Source organism: Anopheles stephensi, chromosome 3 (genome assembly GCF_013141755.1).
Source record: "Anopheles stephensi strain Indian chromosome 3, UCI_ANSTEP_V1.0, whole genome shotgun sequence".
NCBI lineage: Eukaryota > Metazoa > Arthropoda > Insecta > Diptera > Culicidae > Anopheles > Anopheles stephensi.
In genome coordinates, this window is record NC_050203.1 from 26,885,241 (window position 1) to 26,906,633 (window position 21,393).

The window sequence follows — 21,393 nt, forward strand, 5'->3', positions numbered from 1 at the left end:
CCCCCACCCCTTCCCCCCCCCCCACCCCCGTCCCAAGCAGTTCTTCCAATAATAAAGAAGAAGTATAAATACATAATAGAAGAGGAGATGTAAAATGTTTCGCTTTAATTTAAGAAAGTAAAAATTTCTAGAAAAAAAACTATTAATAATGATTTCGTTTCAGAACAGTTACAAAAGATCTTGACAGAGATACGATATATAATGAGCTACACACGCTCGACAACTGCTTGCCGACCACTGATCGGCACACGATCGTACCAACCCGTGCGAGGGGTCTGGCGCTAGCAGCACTAACCAACGCACCTCAGTACTGGTTTGAAACTCACTCGCTACGAGACGGTTTCGCCATCGCGGTAACCGTGCCAATTCCGTCGCACTGTCGTAGTGCTCTCGCGTTCACGTACAACGCGTACCTTGTAGCTTATAACCCGGGCGAGTTTAACGAAGGTAACGAAGCTTCAAAAAGGCATCAACGTATATTCCCTCCCAGTGAGTGTAGCTCGATTCCGCTTTCCCGCCTATACCAGCGTACAAATCATTCGTTTCGCAAAACGCGCACGTGTGTATGAAAAGTGGTAACCTTAACGTACTGTGACAAGTAGTTGCACACATTTTCCCTTACACGTTGGATGCTGTTGTGATGCTGTGCGTGTGTGTCTGTGTTTTGCTGTGATTGCAAATGTGTGCAAATCTTTTAGGAAATTGCGTTTCCGAGCTCAATCGTTCGTGGAATTACCGATCACGTCATCGATCACCGTTCACATTATAGCTTTACTGCTTATTAGCGGCGTGTTATGTGAGTGGCAGGGTGGTTTAAAGGTTAAATCAAGCCGCGCGGTAACTGGCACATCGATAGAATCTAACTTCCATCGAACGGTACAAACAGCAGGCAGAAAACAGGTGGTTCTCACCAAAGCTATTTCCGGGCCCGGGTGTCCCGGTGATTAGAATTGATCAATAAAATCAACTCAACATTCAAACAACCGTACCAGGTACCGTTTGCGTGACAGGGGGAACAAAATCGAAGAAGAGCTTATTCGATTACAATTCTTCTTGAAAGCGTGGCTTTTTCCGCCGGTCTCCAAAACTATTACATCGTTCATAATTTGCCGTGCCGATCTTGATCGATTTCGCTTTTACGATGTTTCCCTGCTTCCTTTGGGGGTTCAACATTTTCGATTTCCTTTTGGCGCTTCTTGCGTTGGGCTGCTCGTTTCCCTCTCCATCGGCGTTGCAGTCGGTCGGATGCTGCACACAGAAAACGTATTGCACATCACCGTTTCGTGGCCATCGCCGGCAAAAGGCACTTGTAGTACGCGTGGAAAGGAGAAAAAAAGCAACGGCGGCCACCTTCCTTACGTAACCTTTTCGACTGCTTGGCCACGACGGTGGCTTAGCGTGGCCGAGAGGAGCAATTGTGTGTGTGTGTCTGTGTTTGATTGAGAGTCCACTGTGGCCCCCCCTCCGCTATAGGTGGACGCGGCGTCAGTTGCGGCGAGATGAAACATGTAAAAATGCGCAAGAATTCGGTCGCACGCGACTCACAGAGCCAGCGAGCGATCGTTTCATCCACGGTAAAGAATGACCGTGCAAAGACACTTTCGATCAACAGCATCAGCAGAAGATCAAAGCGAAGCAACAAGTAGAAGCAGATAGGGTGGCACACAGCAACAAACAACACACTTTGTATTCAACTTTATTTCGACGTTCTTCTCTCGCTTCTACCTTTTGCCTGCCCTGTTCGTACCTTAGGTGGGGTTTTTTTTGTAATAGAATTGTTATTTTCTTTGATCGGTGGATTATTTTCTTCCCGCGTTCTGGTTTTTGTTTTTCCCTCCCTTTTTTTGTTGTGTTTTTCGTTTTCGTCTGCGGTAATTTGAATTAATGTCTGTGAACTGGTATTGTAAACAACAAAAACGCCAACAACATACTGAAAATCGCGTCTGTCTGTCCGTTTTAGTGCGTGTGTATGTGTGTAGAAGTGCGTTAATGTTATTTTGCAACATCAACAACAACCGGTTAATCGACAAGGTGACAAAGATGTGAAAGTGGCTTTGTGCTTTTGAAGCAAATACGACCAAACAAAAATTCAACACATTTATGCGAAATCGTCACCCCTGCTGGGGGTGAGAAAAGCATTCGTCAGTGTTAGTGCGCCATTCGTTGGGGGGGAGAAGTGTATTTGTGTGCTTTAGTGATTTCATCCCAACTGCGTAATCATTTCGCATAACGATCCGATCGGTAGCGCTTTAATTTCTTTTTCCTCTTCAAATCGTTACTCAGAAAAGTTCCAAATTTTAACAGGTGAAGTTAACGTTAACGCCTTCCCGCTGAGTGCCGTGTGCTGCGAAAAGTGATTCTGTGTTGGTGACAGCAAACTGGTTTGTTTTCGTGGTTTAAAATTGAATATTTTATCACCCCGTTCGGAGGGTTGATTTGCTTCTTCGCTGCAACAGCTTCACCTTCCCCGGTGTCCGGCGATCGTGCACAAGCTTGTTGATGGTGGTGTTGGTGGTGGTCGTCCAACCGGCTCCAAATAAGGCGAAGCGCACAATACAGCGCGACCACAAAAGGATAAAGTCATCTTAGCGGTGTCGGTCACACCTTCAAGGTAAGCCAGTAGTGGGAGCGAAAAAAAAATCGTTGAATTGAATGCGCCATACAATTGAGGCAATCGTATCCCAATTTTAATCGCAAGCATATTTTTGTTGTTGCGAAACGATAAAAATTTCCGTGACAAATGCACATAATTGTGCGTATGGCAAACAAACCGAACAAGCGCCGACTTTCACAGTACCGTTTTCCGGCTCATGCCTGCTGCATGACATCATCCACCGAATGTGCATCTTGGGCGATGTGCATCGAAGCGATTTTGTCACCGTTTGGTTTGAGGTTGGTTGCACTTTGCATACATTCACAAGACCACCACGTAGTGACAATGACCGAAAATGTTTTTTTTGCCTCGCAGCGTAGCACAACCAACACGCTTACATGCGATGGTTAACAATCAGTGATTATGCTAATTTTATGAGCATTCGGGTTTTTGCGTGCAAATTATATGCGCTGTTTTCTTTTAATTTAAATTTTGAATATTTGCGGTAGCTAGGAGCATTACGGAAGCATATCATTAAGTGATAGTGCTTAACTTGTTTTTTGTTTAAACATGATGTTGATAACGATGGTGCAGTGAGAAGAATTCGCTTATTTTTAGAATGGAGTGAGGATGACTTTGGAATTGGTTTTTGATAAAGATTTTGATGGAAATGAATTTTGAAGATCTGAGTTCGGATTAAGAATTTCGTGTTCATCAATGAGCCTAAGGCTTTAAAATTTTGTATCGTAATTTGTCAATGTATTTTAGTACATGACAGCTATTTAGAAAATTTACTGAAAGATACTTTTAATAATCTTTCTCGTTTTAATGAAGAGAAATATCAGATAAATTTGTTACATGCGTAGAAAAATAATCTGATGATTATTTCTTTATTTAGTCTTCTAAATATTGAACAGAAAGCGTACAGTAAGTGAGCAAAGCGAGTTTTTATTTATTTATCTTCTAAGTTGTTATAGGTATGAACAAACGATACCAGCAGAATAGATTGAAGGAAAGTTGGTCTCTGACAACAAAATCCTTCAATGTAATCTTCTTTTTTCTTGGCCTTACGATCTCTAAAGGTCATGCCTACCATTTCTGGTTTACTAAACATAATAAGATACCGCAAAGTTGGATAATCAATCCTCACTATGAGTGAACTGCCCAGACCCGGTCATGCCGCCCCGAACTTCAATATAATCAGTGAACGAGACTAAATATTTCAAATAAACATTTTAATTGCTGCATGGCTAATCAGCAACAAAGCCAGGCCGCTGTGATGAATAACAAAATTAGAAAACATTGCACTTTTAAACAATGTCAATAGTATTTCATTGTTTTTTTCCCAACTATTTTTGAAGATTATAACTTATTTGTTTAATTATATTTTTTTTATTTCATCAAATTTTCTGAAATTAAAACGACGGACAAAACAACAAAATCACTTTAGAATCAGTTTAATTTATGTGTACTGCAAGTACTTCTTGATCACCTTCCCAACCAACCCAATAGTTACCAATTTTAGCTTAAAGATTTAAGAAAACTAACAAACAAAGACACAAATGATGAAAGTCTCTAAACTGCAAAAACACCAACACAACAAAGTAATAATATGGCTATCCTTTACTTTTGTTGATGTATTCACATTTAGCTTCGATTCGTGAAAAAAAACTCCGAATTACCTTGTTATTTCGATATGAGCAGTTTATGCTTCCGAAGCGATTAGGTAAAAGAATTCCACTCAACTCCCGAAAAAAAACCCTTTCTATAAACACCCTTCTGCAGACAGCAAGCTAAAAATGAAACAAAGAAAATCATTCGATCAACCGTCATTTCACCCGAAAAGCTACTGGTAAAAACCACAAACATTTGTAGCCGTCTGTACTGTGTTGTGGTTTCTATACCGGTCGTAGGCAACAAAAAAATACAACAAAAACGACAACCAGTAGCCTTTCCCCCAGTGACCAAAAACCCCTGTTTGATTGGTTTCTTCGCTTTCCTATAACCACTCCAAGCACATAATTGTAATGATCATTTACAACCGATCGGATTGGATCGGTTCGGTGGAGAGTTACCATAAAGCGTACAAGCAGCTCAAACCTCGCCTGCACGCACCACCGTTTGCCTTTTGACTTCTAATGCCAATTTTTGTGTTGTTCATTGAAGCTCAAAGGGAAACAAACGCAGCTCAAGACAGTTCTGGCAGGTGGTAGCCAAATCGTTCATGCATGACAGAACGAAACGAACAGTGATCGGGTTCGTCGTCGTTGAGGTTCCTTGCCTACCGGGGCGTTGAAGTCTTTTGTTCCGCAGCGTATTTGGCGTGCGTAATTACGAGCTGTTTTCTGTGGTGCAAACGGCGGAAACAAAACTATCGCTGTCATATTATTGTGGTGTAGATATTTGAATGCTTTTGTAAGAGATTGTTTGTTTGACTGGTTTGGGGTTGTCTCATTTTTTTGCATCCAAACACAAACTATACGGAAGCAAAATCGGAACGAAACGAACAGAAGGTTGGATAGAAAACGGACCGTGTCACGACAGACACGATCGACCCAGTAAACTGAAAACATTGTGAAGAGGAGAAGATGTTTGGGAAGGGTAGAACACATGACGAAACAGGTGATTCATTTGTGCAGCGGAACGGTGATCCGGTGGGCGGTTTTCAACCAAAATTGAACCGTGAGGTGCGCCGAAAAAGAACAATCGTGCCGACAGTTTAGCATCTTTCTGCTGGGATGCGTGATGAAACGTCGACTGAGAGGCGTTAAACATTCGCAACCCAAACGCCCAACAAACGTACCGTGCCCTGTACCCTAATACAATCTCCCACGGTTACCTACTGCACGAGGGCAAGCAAACGAACGGAAGTTATGGGCATCTGGGTCGGTTTAGAAAATCAATCAAAACCCGATGTACCGATCGCTGGAAGGTAATTAACGGGAATTTCTGTTCTGTTAACCAACTGTTCTTCGGTGGGAAAGAATGAATAATGAAACTAGTGTTTTGTTATTGATTCTCAGTTGTTCTTAACGTTAGAAACATTGATGTGTTTCACGCTATCGAAATCACGAAACGTACTTGGAAGAACGAAACCGTCCAAAAAATAGCCATGACTGTTATGACATGTCTCCATAATCAACCAATGTCACTGGCCGATCTTGACATACGCTTACAAGCATACCGTCAATCGGAATGAAAACTGTCAGTGCATTAATTCAACCACACCATTCACATGAGGGAGTCCACATGATGTCATCACTGGACCTGCCTGGCCGATGTGAATTTCGATCGAAACCAACCGAGCCGGCAGCCTGAGTTAATCCTTGATCATGACATCAGATCGTTGAATCACACCAAGCAGACCCGGTTGAAGTGGTTGAATGTCATTGCTTTAAGCTCAGCTGAAGACGGTGGTGTAAAGAAGCTGTTTCCTTAATGTAAATCCGTATTGGAAAAACCGTTGATATAAAATTAAAATGATGATTTATAGCAACGTTCGTTACTGGAATATGGATAACCATAAACAAATGTTTTTCTACAGTTCATTACAATATTTCGATGACTTTGATGACATTGCGTTGGAACTTGATTGGTAGAAGTTTTACTAGTCTCGTCTATAGCTGGTTATATGATCTTCGCTAAGTAATGCCACTAGGTGTTGAGCCATAATGAATAGGAATTGATGAGCAAACTCAATTTTGCTATAGAATGCATTCATAAGAATCTGTTTTTATATAATAATTCATTTGATGTTTAACTTTCGGTTAAAAGCAAATTAATCTTTTTTTTCTAAAATTTTCAATTAGGTAAAAAAACCTATTAAAGGACGTCTTATAAAAGGAAACCCAGGATAATTATCAGGTCCCATACAAAATACGAGGCGGTTCGGTCACAGGGGCGATAATGCCGCCGGTCTTCAAACGACAGGACCGCGGTTCAAATCCCATCCAGACTGTCTCCCCGTACGCCGGGTTGACTACGTTGCTACGGGTAAAATCAAGTCACAGAAAGCCAGAAAGGGCAGGACGAGATTTTTTAAGGTTATAGAGCTAAGTAAGAAGAATATTTAAGAACTTGAATGGCCTTTCTTATACTTTTCATGTTACTTACTTACTCAGTTCAGTCAGTTAGTTTTTTAATGCTTCGTAATCTTAATGTATAAATAATGTCTTCATTGCTTCTATTTACTAAAAATCCTCATCAATGTTAGTGCAGCTGTTTTCATTACCGGTAGCCAAAATAAGCCTATGAAGGCCTCAAATCAAGGCTTAGATCAATAGAAACAAATTCATCTCGTTTTTATTATGATACTCTATTATTATGTTAAAGATTATCTGCAATATTTGCTGGTTCAGCCTTCTTTAGAATTGTCTGCTTGTTTATAAAACACTTCACAAGCTTTTCGATACATAAATTAATCGCACTAAATGATGGTAGACGTTCACGTTTTTTGCAAAATCTTAATCGGAAGGTGTCTAGAGGACAGAGCTTTAACTTGATGTGTGACCTTCAACTGCCTGGGTGGGAGTTTCCTTGTACTGTTTAATTAATCGCACAACGCTTAGAATAATGCTACCCTTTGCTGCAATGTTTACACTGCTGGGAGTTTAACGATGACTGTGCAAAATCATTTGGCTCTTTTTCTTGTGTTTGGTTAATGACTAGGAAGAGATGAATTACAAAGGGTAAAAAAACAAAATAAAAAGCACTACTACTTGAAACTCCATTAGAACCACACATGATGGGACCGAGTGAGTTGAGACCTATTAAAAACAATGTTTTAATCAATACTAACTTTTAAATCACGCATAAGGCTCGAAAGCCTTTTTCTCCTCTTCGCTGCTGCACCCAACAAAAGAAGGTTGGAACATTAAAAACGCACCTTCCCCAACGCCCAGAAGGGTGTCAAACGATTTAGCCTCATTTGCGTAACCTGTCACGGGTTCGAGTGTTTGTAGGTCAAAAGGTTTGCCCTCGAAGAGCCCAAAAGCGTATCGAAGCATTATGGCGAGGCACACATTCGGGACCGGGTAAGGTTCACTCCGTCAATCGACCCCAAAATAAGAGAGAGCGACAAACGTTGCTCCCCATAATGATTATGTCATACACATCTTTTCCTGCGACGCCGATGTGAAAGATGGTTTGCGGCGTAGAAAAAGCGAGACAGATAAAGAAAAACACAAGATCGTTCCGGTGTCTAACAAAATGCCGGACAAGCTGGGATGCAATATTTGTGCTACGGTCGGGTATGATGGCATAAGGTGCGTTGTTACGATGAGCTGGAGGCCAAGCCTATAGAGAAGGTGCGTCAAAAATGAAAAAACGGCCTCCGTCACCACTCCTACCTCAAGTATCGATGTTCATCACCAACACCGTGACTACATTCCAATTTGCATAACAAATCAATCGCAGAAACCACGACGAATCGAACGCGCGTATGCGGGTGGCTTGGTGGGAGTGAGTGGGGGTGTTTGAGGTTTTGTCATATTTTGTTTCAATGCCAAACCAAGGCAGCCCGCCCTTGTACACCGGCAAAACAGCTGCCAGCTCTCCTACACTCATCCACGGACCGAAAACGGAAACTGCCTGAAGGCTGGTTGAGCGTTGAGGCGCCAACACACCGAGAGAGCGAGACCTTGAAATCTATAAATACTGTAACGAGTCTTGCGCTGCTGCTGCTTCTTCTTCTCCACCAGGAGCGTCCGTGGGTGGATGACGCTGGGGATGACGATGACACTTGCCATCACTCTTGCTGTGGTTTCGGTGTGTGTTTTTACTTCACTTCGCTTCCGGTTGATGTTGCACAGCCTCAAGATGCCTCAAAGATGCTTCTGTGCTGTGCTTGTGGGATACGTGGCGTAGAATATTAATCACCAGGAAGCACCGCTCAAGTGTCTGCACAGCGCAACAAAGAGCAGTTACACTGCTTCACTTCCACGAAACGGTAGTTCACCACACATTTGACATAATTAAACACCGTTTTACACAACGCGCGCTCGCGCTCGGTCGGCAGCATATCCGAACACTTGGTCTGTAGGGAAGGCTAAATTCATAATTGTGTCTAAAAAGGGGGTTTCATACAGGCCGGGCGATTTTCATCGGCAGCAAAACGATCGAGAATGGGGTAAAAAGGGAAGCTTAAAAGCATAATTCCCGACAACCGTTGTCAGCTTCTCGGTTCTTTCTTCCTCTTCCACAAAACACAGACCCACCGTATAGAAAGCACACACACTCACACACAGGTGAAGCATATACCGTTGTGATTTTGTCCCAGGCAATAACACATTTTCTTTAATTAACATTAAAACTGCCCTTTCCCATTGAAACCCTCCCTGGCCCCCATCGGATCACTCCCGTCCATTTAAGTTTAAGCCCTTAATAAAGCGTTGTTCTTAATGCTGCTGACTGACCGAGCGACTAAATGTGGAGTGGCTCTCGCCCGTACGATTGAAACGTATGTAAGGCAGTGAGTGGCATTAATTTAGGTTAACTGCAGCACCATCACCACCGGCCACACCGCTTCCACCATCGGTGAGACCTGTTTGCATCGTTTTATGCAAGTGGACATCGTTTACTGGGTTTTGGAACCGCATTCTAATTTTCATTATCGATGCCATTGTTGTCCATACCGGGGTGGGACGGGCCGCACCGGGTTAACTGTCATCTATCAAACGACACTTAAAGTCTGGAACTGGAAGGGGTTTTTTTTCTGCATCAAAAATGTGTAACAAGCTTTTTCCGTAACACTATAGGAAGAGACGGATCAAAATTAGAAGAAAAAAACAGAATTTAAGAATTTTACTTTAACTTCAATCTGTGAACACATACTCTACGTTAAGAAAATTCAGTATATACTCTGTTATAAATAAAAACATCAAAAGTTTTGTTGGATACAGACACAAATCTGTTTTAATGAATTTCACCAAGCAGAACACCAAACGCTTGGTGAACACGAAGAGACAAACTGCTTATAGGATTATTAGGAATCTATATCTATTTTGTTTTCAAAATATGAAAATCATTATCTCAAACTTTATGAATCTGTAAAGCAAATTTATCTGATAAAATATTTTTAATGTCGGTAATAAGTACCAAAAATATTCAAAGGTTTTAGCTCAAAAGCAAAAGCTTTTTTAAATAAAAAAACCAACAGTGCTAAATTTTTAAAATGATTTAAAAAGTTATTAAACTATGCATAAAATAAACTTAAAATTTCATGTAAAGTTTAATAAATGAACACAGCAATAATGCTAAACCGTTTTATTCTTGCCGAATAAAAACAAATAAAACTAACCATAAAAAAATAGTTGACAATAAATTTTGAGCTAAAACACCACTTTCCTTAAATTAGGTTTACAGAAGCGATTATCAAATAAATTCCTTTTTGAGCTTTGAATAGCCCATAGTCCAACGTTTCCATTGTTTCATTACGCAACAGAAAAAGAACAACCCTTCATCAAGGGCCTCTCCGTGTACAATGGGATGGATACAACAGGGTAAAACAATGGTCGTATCGAGATGCTAATGTTACTCTCTTCCTCTCCCTTTCTTTCTCTTACTCTGTCTTACGCTCTCTTCTCGGGTGCTTCAGATTTTTTTTTCATCCCCATTTGTCATTTTTTACTTGTTTAAAGACCCGCACGTGCTGAAAGATAATTTATGCTGTCTCACACACACACACACTTTACACCCTGTGAGACTTCCGGAACTGTTTGAAAATGAGACGAAGGCACCCGAACGAAGAGAACCCTTCTAAGGGTGATTATTTGATTGGGAAAACAAATTGCTACACAGCCGGCGAGCACGTGACCAGCTATCTCGTACAACGAGTAGTCTGTCACTTTCCTCGACAGCGAACACGGCCACGGACTCTCAGTGCCCTTAAGAAATGGCTAGATTTCCGCTTCCGCACTGTCTGCAGGGTAGTTTTTATTTCTTCCTTCTGTTTTGCTGGCTCTGTAATTTATTCACCGCTTCACTTGAACGAAACCATAAAAGGGCAGCAGAGCGCAATCGAAGGACAGCTAGATCGGTCGGGGCTAGAGTTGATGAGCGCCTCTTCAAACTTTGCCACCCTGAACTACAAAACCGACAGCGTGCGATGAGAAAACGGTCATCGGTTTCGGAGCGTGCGTCATCATCGTGCATAATAATTCGCGTTTCCTTCACTGGCCAAAAATGGTGCGACTATCCGTACTACCTCCAAGCTCACACTCTCTTGCTCGAAACAAGCGAGCACGGTATCACGAGTATCGAGACGAGAAGGAGTCGAGCGGAGAAAAATAATCGAACCCAAGCGATCAGTTCAGTTCGGTGGTTGTGCAGAAACGGAAGATTACTTAATCTTGACGGACGCCTCAAAATATACATCCACCCTGAATCTCCTCCAAAAGCAGAGGTAGAAAGAGGGTTCCTTTTTAAGATCGTTGTTACACAATCGTGCTCCACAATGTTTAATGTTCCAGCCAAAAAATGCGATCAACAAAACCCCGACGACGGCGAATCAAATCATCGATGAAATAAGCCTCAAGACACAAGATGGCACGGGCCCGTGTGGGCCCCGGGTGCGGTGAAACTTTTGCACCCCGAAACGTCCATCGCTTACGTCATTGAGAGTTCATTTCGGCCGATGCGGACGGTTACGGGGCGGTTTTTGGGAGGGGTCGAGATTTAATGGAAGTCAACATGATCGATCTTTGGCAGAAATTCGTGCAGCCAGCGAAACGAGTGTCTTCCGCAAAATTGTCACAACACGGTTCTGTATCCGCAATTCAGTACGCCTACTTCGGGTTCAATAAGCTTTGGAGCCAGACCTAACCAAATGGACAAACTCCATGGCAAAAGTTTAATGCTAGGGCGTACCAAAAACTGTTGAATCTTGTTTGCAGTTTACTGTGTACTTGTTGCGTCTCTTCTTTTTTTTCGATTCGCCAATTGTCCATGAAAGGCTGTTATGTATTAATCATTGATGTGAGTAGGTTTTCTTAAGAGTTAACGACCTCTAAACCTGTTTTTATTTTATTTTATTTTGTATTCTTTGCCTAAAACAGTAACAGGAAATCAAATTTTTGTAACGAGTTGTGTATTGCTTGTTCAATGCGTAGTAAATGCTTGTGAGCTATACTTTGTTCTAAGTCTGGAACCTGAAGACTGAATAAACATTCTTTGGGCATTCTAGTTAAGAAGACATCATTTAATGTCGTCAGTACAAAAATCTGCGAATCAATGTTTCTTTATCCTTAAACGGCTACTAACTCAAGTGTCACTTGTTTGAATCACCTTAGGTACAAACGGATCGATCGATCGGTCTAGTTTCACCTACGCAGATATCGTGTTGAGATTGAAGTCGATTGTGTCAACGTTTGCTGCTTCCAAGGTTGAGATTTTTGAAAGAGGCAACAACGGTGCCGATATTCATTCGGCAAGACCAGAGTTCAAATCCTATGAAGACCGTTCCCCTGTAGTGAGGACTACGTGATATCAATAAGTTTTGTAAGCCAGAATTGGCAGGCATGTCCTAAGAGGCCGTTGGGACAAGAATAAAATATTAAATTCCACTTTCGACGCACAAAGAAGCAAATCAAAACACATAACTATACATTGTCGTAAAATCGAAGGATTCTGCTCCAAGCAAATCTTCGATCGTCGCACCATTCGACACGATCAGCAGTGTACTTAGATTTTCGTTTTCACCCTTGGTAGCGCTCACGAATAACAGGAACACCAAAACAGTAGCCGGCTTATTGGTGACTCATCGATACACCACACCAAAAACGGCACGGTACGCCTTGATCGTCTTCAGCGCTCTACGAAAGCGCCAACAAAAATGCAAGGCGCCAGCCACAACACTAATGTATGCACATGAAGCGCGTGACTGTTGGTTGGTTTTACTTTCATGCCCCGGCCCGAACAGTATTAAGAAGGTTTCCCCCACTCCATTCCGTTAGATGGAGTACGATAGGGCTCCATCTTGAAGGAGGCGGCCTCATTATAAGGGTCATTTGTTTGGTCCTACCGGCGTCACGGCGTGTAAGTGTGACATTTGGCAGGAAGAGTTTCGTTTTTGTGGTCCCCGCCGGATGATTAGGGGAACCCACAAAGAACGCGTGTGATCATGCACTTTCATTTAAGTTTGTCCCATTGCTGGTTTTGTTGTTGTTTTGATATGCAAATTTATACTCACACTCTCTACTGGACGAGGGAAAAAAAACATTCCATGGAGGTTACATGCAGCACTTAATCCAAGAGCGAAGCAGCGAGCTTAGAAATCCCATACCCTGGCTGGCTGTAAATCTTCCACCACCACAGTCTTGTCAAACGTCCATGATAAATGGAAAATTCTTTTCACTGCTCCTCTCCCCTCCCTCCTCCTCCTGTCAGCAAATCGGTGGCCACAAATCAACCAGCAAACCATTGGCAAAATTCCTTTCGCGCTCGCGCTTCTTCCCATGTGAGGTTCGTCGCTTACTGCAAAACGAAAAACTTCAACGCGATGTGCGCATCAATGCAAACAAGCGCGCGCAATGGGGGAGAAAAAAAGGAAATGAACGCGGAAAGTAGTTACTAGCGATTTTTTTCGCTGCACTACGGTTTGGTAGCGTCGCGAAAGTGGTTTTTCTAGTTGCTTCCGAACCGACCGAACCGAGCCAAACACTAGGAAGCGCAACGCGATGCACACCGGCGGTGTACGCTTCTGCCATTGCATCAAGCGCGGGGGGTGATTTTGAAAAGTTGAAGTAAAAGTTGTACTAAGCCGGTGGGCACTTATCACTGCAGCCAGAGAGGCAAGACAGCAAACGGGCTTGAACGGGCGGGTTGGTGAGTTGGGTCTGAAGACAAGCGAAAACAGGTTCTCCTGTATGCAGGCGACAATCTTCTAATCCCATTCCCGAAACAGGGTACCTCTACTTCTTGATGCTGCGTTGGCGAGTTGGGTGGAAGAGGAAAAGTGAAGGAGGGGGAAAAGAGGCAAGGGATATAATAGTTAATCCGCATCCCACACGCACACGGAGTACCGAGCTTATGTAGGTTTTTGCGCCCTAATCTAATCGTCTCCAATGTTGCCTGCATACATTAGCGACGTGTTTGTGGAAAATAGCTTTCCCAGTGCCGAATCCCGCCGTGTGGAAGGACCGCAAAGCAAAGTAGGTGAAGAAATAGCGTACAGATTTTCATTCCATATATTTCCTGGCTACCGAGGGAAAAATCTACAAAACCTGAAACGAAAATCATTCATCTGCTGTGTGTGACGCCTAACGGTATGTACAGCCCAGTTTCTGTCTGTCTGTCTGCGGTGGCGGTTGGACTGGGTTCTTGGTTTGGCGATGCATATTAAACCTATCGGAGTAATTTCTACAACGCTTTCCCCTTCACACGTACAGGGTGATGTCTATCGCCCCATATGTACGGCACCAGTCGAATGTACTTAAACTTGCAACAAGTATGTTGCGTTGGACATGTTGCAAGACTTCTTCCCTCTAGTAATCCTAAACCTTCAAGTAATCCCTTTTCCTGCATCGTACTTCATCGTTGTGCTTTCAATTTTTTCCTTTCTGTACTCCATTTGCCGGTCTTTCTTTGCACTCTTTTGAACTCAAACACATACACCGAGCGAGGGTCCTATTGATCTGCTTGTAAACGACTCGTACGGAAAAACAAACATACCCATGTCTCCAGCCGAACGTTGGCTAGAGAAAGACCCTTTCGGGGTGGTAGAGCAACTTTTCCATTGCTTTGATCTGCCTGTTTACGACGCAAAACTAGGTAACGAGCACTGGTATAACATGTGCATTCCACACCACCCGGCAGTAACCACATCACGACTCCCTGAAACGGTAATCGATACCGCACCATAAAGCGTTCCTCCAGCTGATTCTAGCCTGATCTAGTTCATCCGTTCTGTGTGTGCATGTCTCTCTCTCTTTCTCTCTCTCGCTTGCCCTCGGTTCATAGTAGTACAACCCCGAGTACATATCGCGGGCACGATTTCCACATTTGGTGTTTGCACTTTGGCTCTCGGTCGCCCAGCCATCGTTCCCGATCTGTTCGCGGGAAAAATGAAGCAAAGTTTGATGGTTGTTTGGTGTTACCGTTTGTTTTTTTCACGTTCCCTTTCACGGTGGTTCGTTCTGTCGGAGGGTTTTGTGTGTGTGTGAGTGGAATTTCCAACCTCACCACTGCCTGCTCCATTCCATTGTTTGCTTATTGTTGCGATCTGCGGGTATCTTTCCACGAGAAAGTGAAACGGGAAGAATGTTACGATGCGGCACACGGCTGCAGCAACCGTGCAGACAGAGTGGAAAGTGAAAACGGCTATTGATAGTGGGGTTGGGAAAATGGCATATCTTACAGCTCTAGATGGTTGTTTGGTGTAACGCAGTATTAAGTGTCTTTTTATAAAGAAGCGACAAAATATTGTGTGTTTGGTAACTAATTATGCTAGGTGGAACTTTGTTAAGATAGTCTGCTGTAAGAAGTCATCAGGAAAATTTAGGTAAGCATCTATAATTTTTTTAATGCGGCCACAAAAAATCACAAATATTAAAGAGTAAAGAGGAGCATTAAAAAGGTTTTCACTAACAAATACACAAGAAACATTAAGCAGCTCATTAATAAAGGGGTTAAGTAACAACAATAGACAATATATGACAAAGATATGTAAATTTATAAGACTTGCACAGCATGATACAATAGCCATGTACAGTTTATCGCTTTATTTAAACAACCTTTTTGTTTGTGGCGGTTCGTATTGTTTTGTACATACAGTTTAAATCGTCCAACTATATTATTTATTACAGTGCATTGGCTCTTCTTTAAGGTTTTTGCATTGATTTCATTGGAATTTAAAATATTTAGATTTTTAAAACATCTCTAGAATAACTTTCATAACTATTTTTTTTAAACAAGAAAACAAGGAGCAAAAGTAAATACTTAAATAAACCACCTACAATGAAGAAAAAACGTATACAATTTAAGATTATGAAAATGTTAATTATGATAATGTTTAAATGAATTGAACATGTTTAAACATTGAACATTTTATAGATAAGTCCTTCTTGTTTTAATCATTTATTCAAATGTTGTTTTACTAAGTTGTTTGCTTAGCATTCTGTTTCGATATTTATCAAACTTTTTTAATTAATGATAAATATTCAATATTTATTGGTTTATTTATTTAATTTGTTTTGTTTTGATATTAAAATTTAGCAACTTTTGGCGAGTTGTAATCGTTTTTTCTTAAGTTTTTTTAGTTATCAGAAAGTTATCAGAAAGCTTACAAGAAGCATCGTAGCACTGTCAATAGCTTTTTTAAGTGTTAAGCTCTAGCAAAACTTAAGGCGCACTTGTTTTATGTTGTACCAAAACTAAACATCAAAGAGCAAACACCAATATTAAAAGAAGCGCATAAAGTTCAATGTTAATTGCATGCTGTAAAAGTGAAAGTTCATCTAGATCACTTTCCCGGCCACGGTAACAATCCTCAAGCAAGAGAGAAACAAAACTCACGAGTCCAAGCGCTTACATAAACTTGTAATTGATTGTCTGGCCCAAAGCCGTGCACCACACTCCCCAATTAGAATGGAATTACAAAGATCAGGCCCAGGGCGCTTCTCAACTCATCTGCTCAGAAAATGGTGGTGGTGCATCGGATGTATTATTACCGGTACACGGTGGCCATCGATTGCTCGCTTAACAACATGAAAGACGGATCTTGTTGTTCATCTTGACGAGAACAAGGTATCCCCTCATAATAATGGCACGTTGATCAGGTTATGCATATAGGCGCACATACACAAGCCGTGTCAAAAAAAAAGGCAACACGCCATCTCCATCTGACCAGACTGTAGTTAGAAGCAATAATTCTTTTTAGTTTGTTTCCCGCCTGCACACACAGTGTCATTCGAAACCTACGCATTAACTGCCATGTGCCAAGTGTGTGTTTGTGTGCTATGTGTGAGTGGACGTGATCTAACACCTTCAGCCAGCTGAACAATCTCAACCGAGCAGCGGACAGAGTGAAACAATTTATTAGCCCCTTAAGTTTCTGTTTTTTTTTTTTTTTTGCAACACCAACTCTACCAACACCAGCTAACGTAGAGCCTGCTTTGAAGCGTATGCGTCTAGACACCGGGATATCTAAGCAGCAGGTCCCAACCGCCACTCCACCGTTCAGAACCTCCTGCTTTTGTGCTCGCTTGTGACGGTGCACCTACCATTCTCCGCACCGTCGTCAGCGATTCAGAGCGTGAGGAAATTCCTCTGCCCGAAGGTCGTTCGAAATGTCATTAGATATGGGGCTCCGGATCAAGCGCAATCGCTTCGGAACGCGCGACTTAGAAAAGGCCTACGATCGCGATCTTGCCGTGGGTTGAAAGAGAAGGTGCTGCAATCTCGAAACCGGTGCCAATGGCGCGAACCGATCGAGATGGAAGGTTTCGAATAAAATGTACCGCTCTGGTGGGAAGTTGTTCATCCCACGGACTGGCTGTATTTTGGTGACTGTAGGCTGTTTCGGTGGGCTTCCAGGTACGTGGCGTCGCGTTCGTTCTGGTATTTCTGGCCACCAGATGGTCACTTGTACGTGAAGAATTTTGAGCAGGAAATCACGACCCGACGATTCACGACTTTAATTGAATGCTGGAGTGCGTAAAAAAAACAAAACACACACGAATCAAATGGTGTCTAAAAGGGAGTTTGAACAAAGAGAACTTTAAAATTTAATTCCATTACATGTGTGTAGAATGAAGCTTTTGAAGAACCTGTCTTGGGAAGGCCCACCAAATCAAATGCTTTTGAGCTTTCAGCGCCATAAACATGCAACCTGTTCCTGACGGTCGATCGTTAAAGTGCAACAAGATTTATGCATTATGTGCTGTTCTACGATGAGCTCTACTGGGGTAGCTTGTTAGTGAGCTACCTGCTGACACAGCAAGATCGTTAGCCAACAATATTTACCTTTTGCTTTGAGGGCTAATAGATTTCTTAACAGATCGTACTCGAACTACCCACAGAGCTCTTCGGTTGTACCTCATTTACATTCTATTTCCATTATCGGAACTACACTTAGGAACATTACTTGCATTACAATAAATTCGATCGAAGCCTTCGTTCGTTCCCAACCATCGGAAACACTCCATCAATCTCGCCGTTTCCAAGTGAAACACGCACGTAGAACAAATGATTGCTATCAAACCGATCTATCGTTAACCCCAAAACCACTCAGCACAAACTTTGATGGATGAAAAGAAAATGAGTCAAACAAACGGTCGGTATGATGACGCACCGCTAGGCACCGCTTAAGGGCACAGCTCAAACACACACACACAGAGCGCAAGGCGACAAGATTAATGCTCCCGGTTAGTGGTTATGCAAAAAGCATAAGCGCGGCAGAGCAGCGAGCCCGATCGGCGGCATAACTGCTTAATCATGAGCCACTTCATCGCACTACAAACACATGAACTGTTTTTAGCTCCAACATTTCTTTCCAATGTGTGGTTGCCCTTCATCACTTGTCTTCCGCAAATTTTCTCTCTCACACCGTCAGCTAACGGGCGCTTGGTGGAACGTTCGACTCCGAGAGCATAAATCATCACCTCATTATTAGCAACCAGGGGACCAGTCGCGGTGATTGCGTCAGCGAGAGCGAGCAGATAATAACGACGCGCGTTACCGAATCGACAAAGAAAGTTGATTTTAATTATGGCGATGGTGGAGGGTTTATTGTTTGGCGATGCGTAGCTCACACTGCAATTAGTCTAATTGTGGTGATTACGTCAATTTTAGCACTTGGACTTGATGAAATGTTGATGACAGTAATCTGCTAAAAGAGTAAAATAAATGACCACACAGGGTCACAGCTGCTTTCATTAGAAGATTAAAAGTGGTCCTCGCTGCAGTTATGTCGACTTATGTCGACTTTTTAATGATCACATTTCTCCTTGATATGAGATGGCAATTAAGAGATTCTAAAGTTCATTAAATGTTGTATTATAAATGAAAATATTACTTAATAAGAAAAAAACAATCCTTCATAGATATTTAGCTCGCCAAGTCTAGCTATTTGAAGTTGTATTCACGAACTAAGTAGAGTATTAAACATAAGCTGAATATTCACTTTCCCTTCCACCAGCTCTATGTCTTCGACACAGAAAATCCTTCTCACTGCTCTGTCACTACGCTAAAAGGTACATTATAATTAAATCAGGTCCGATTGCACGGCGCGCAAACTTGGCAATGGCGTGACTGGTACGCCAAACCCTAATTGCATCTCCTAAGCCCTAACCCTTGAGCACGGGCCACATCGACATCGACGTTTGCACCTTGCATCCGTGTATCAAGGCAAATGGTACGCTCACAGCTGTCGGAACCTGTTGCAAGTGCACCGCATAGAAATGCGGAAAATCGCCAGCCATCCTCATATCGCAATTCCGATTCCCGTCGGCTGCATTAATCTGCAGCAACCATAATAACACCTAAGCCTGCCTGTCGCCGCCATTTGTAATTAGCACGTTTAAATGCACCATTGTGTTGGGCTACACAAGAAAGGACACCCCTTATCTGGTGTAATGATACACACACACAGACACACGAAACAAATACCCTCCGACACCGAGCCCTAAGAGGGGACTGGTTTTAATTTGAGTGAAAGCTTTCGAATTCGGAATGCGGTCATATTTATCCCTTCGCTCCAGTATTTTTTTGTTCAACCTTATTTCTTGTGTCTTTTTTACCATCCCGTCATTGCTAAAGAACCCTTTGGGTGTGTTGCAGCAGCTGCATGTGATTGCATCCAATTGGCCGATGACTGATCCGGGTCGGACGGCAACAAAAGCCAACCGCCGAAAGGCGCCTTTTCTATCGCGCGCGCATTGAAATCGAAACCATGGCTGGTGTGGTCAAACCCGTATCATTGTGGGTCTTGATCGTTGAAATGACCATAAGAAAAGAGAGCAAAGGAAGAAATGGGATACAACCTTTCAATTAGATGCGTGTAAGTGAGGCTGAAATGTGTCAACGGTCGTGCTCCTAATCTCGGTAACATCTTGATCGATCGGGCTTTCCATTCCCGGGCGTGCGTTGTCTATCATATACTCCCCGGTACACAAAGGGCGTCGCCCAAAATATTTTGTGCCAGAGAAATCAAAGCCGAAACTTCAACTCATTTCCAAACCCTTTTGCTGCTAGAGCAAAGGATAAGCGGTGCTGTGACAAGTTATTTAAAGTTAAACTGCTCCATTACCACCGCTGCTTTCGATATTACCACAGCACCAGGGCTGTGCTCCAGAGAGCCTACAGAATGACGAATAATAAATGCCTCTTAAAATGATGAAATAGTTTATGTAAGTGTAACCGCCTGCTGATAAACATCATCACGTTTTTTTTCTATCTCTCTCTCTCTCTCTCTCTCTCTCTCTGTGCGCCCTTTACACTAACCTTCAACGAAATGGTTGATCGGATCGGGACTTTTTACTTGACATTTCTTTTCGTAACATTTCTTTTCTTTGCCTTGGACGATCGTGCTGGTGGGAAGGTGATTTTTTCGAGGAAAGCTAAATTGATCTAGTTTAGGTTCCCCGTCGCTATTGTTTTGGGTGGTACGAGCTGCTCTTATCTTCGAAGAGAAGGAATGAAAAATGGAGCTTGAGGAATGAAGCAATCAAAATAATCTGGCGCCTTGGGACAGCCTTTTCTTTCGACAGTTATCATTTCAAGGGATTTAAAGACAATTTGTAAGGTGTTCCAAATGTAACATTAGGTTGTAATAGCACTTTCAGAAGCGATCAAACAATTGAAGACGCATTCAAGGCTCATGTTGGAATTGACTAAAGGTGGAAGCTTGTTTGCAAGTACACATATCTTCTATGAAGTTTTATAGCTCAGTCCTGTTTTGAGTAACAGATTGTTGAACATGGGACTCGATAATTAAACTATTGACTGTATTTTTGCTTAAAGATGGTCTGAATGACGATTACAATGTCAAAAAGTTGCAGAATACTATTCAAAGCTTTAAAATCGTCCAAGAATAAAGACAGGGTAATTGTTGCGGTGATCCATGTGGTGAGTAAGATTTTGTAGAATATGATGTTGTATTACAAGTTGTTTCCTGATGGTTGGACACACAACTTTTATCTCTACTTGAACCAGAAACGGCTGTAGGAGACTAAGAGAAGGAATTTTTGTATCTCATTAGGACAAACCAGGTCTTACTTGTCTATAAGGATTAGTCTTAGCATTTATATTATTGAAAGTTTTGATATGACGCTCATATAGTGATGACCTGAATCAGGCGTCCATTGGTTCAGTACGTAGGGAAAGACAATGCAGGAATCGTTACAGCGACTAGTTCTACAAGCTCCACAAGCTGTAGCGCAGGGTTCCGGAGGGCTGCTCATATCATGAGAAAGAAACCAGACAACCTAGCTCGTAAAGTCTTTTTAAGCTGTCCAGAAGGACAGAGAAGTCATGTTTGACCCAAACTGAGATGCATCGATGGCGTTGATGTGTCAGCCAGAACGGCCAAGATAATGGATTGGCAAACGATGGCTCTAGACTGTGAACGGCATTGAGCGGATTTTTGGAACCGACCTAAACTGCTAGGAAATTGATAAATAAAGTTTGAGATTAAGACGTCTTACTGGCATTGTATAACGATTTAAGTGGACCACTACATGGACCAATGTTCGAATAAGACTCCTATTGCACTATCTATAATACGATAAATAGTGGAGCTTCATGCAGAAACGATGGATCTCTTTTTTCGAAGAAAATATCTTTTACAACTCGTACTCGCCAATGCT

General features: G+C 42.3%; 1 protein-coding gene across 3 annotated transcripts in view; it reads left to right on the forward strand.

Moving 5' to 3' along the window:
* Window positions 1-312: 312 nt before the first annotated feature.
* The window catches only part of LOC118511498, a 100,423-nt gene continuing 79,342 nt past the window's right edge, over window positions 313-21,393 (forward strand). The window contains exons 1-2 of one of the 3 annotated variants that reach the window (XM_036054658.1): window positions 313-489; window positions 2,284-2,611. The gene's annotated coding sequence lies outside the window, so the exon portion shown is untranslated. The remainder of the gene's footprint in view (window positions 490-2,283; window positions 2,612-21,393) is intronic. The other 2 variants (XM_036054657.1, XM_036054661.1) reach the window with 2 other exon arrangements.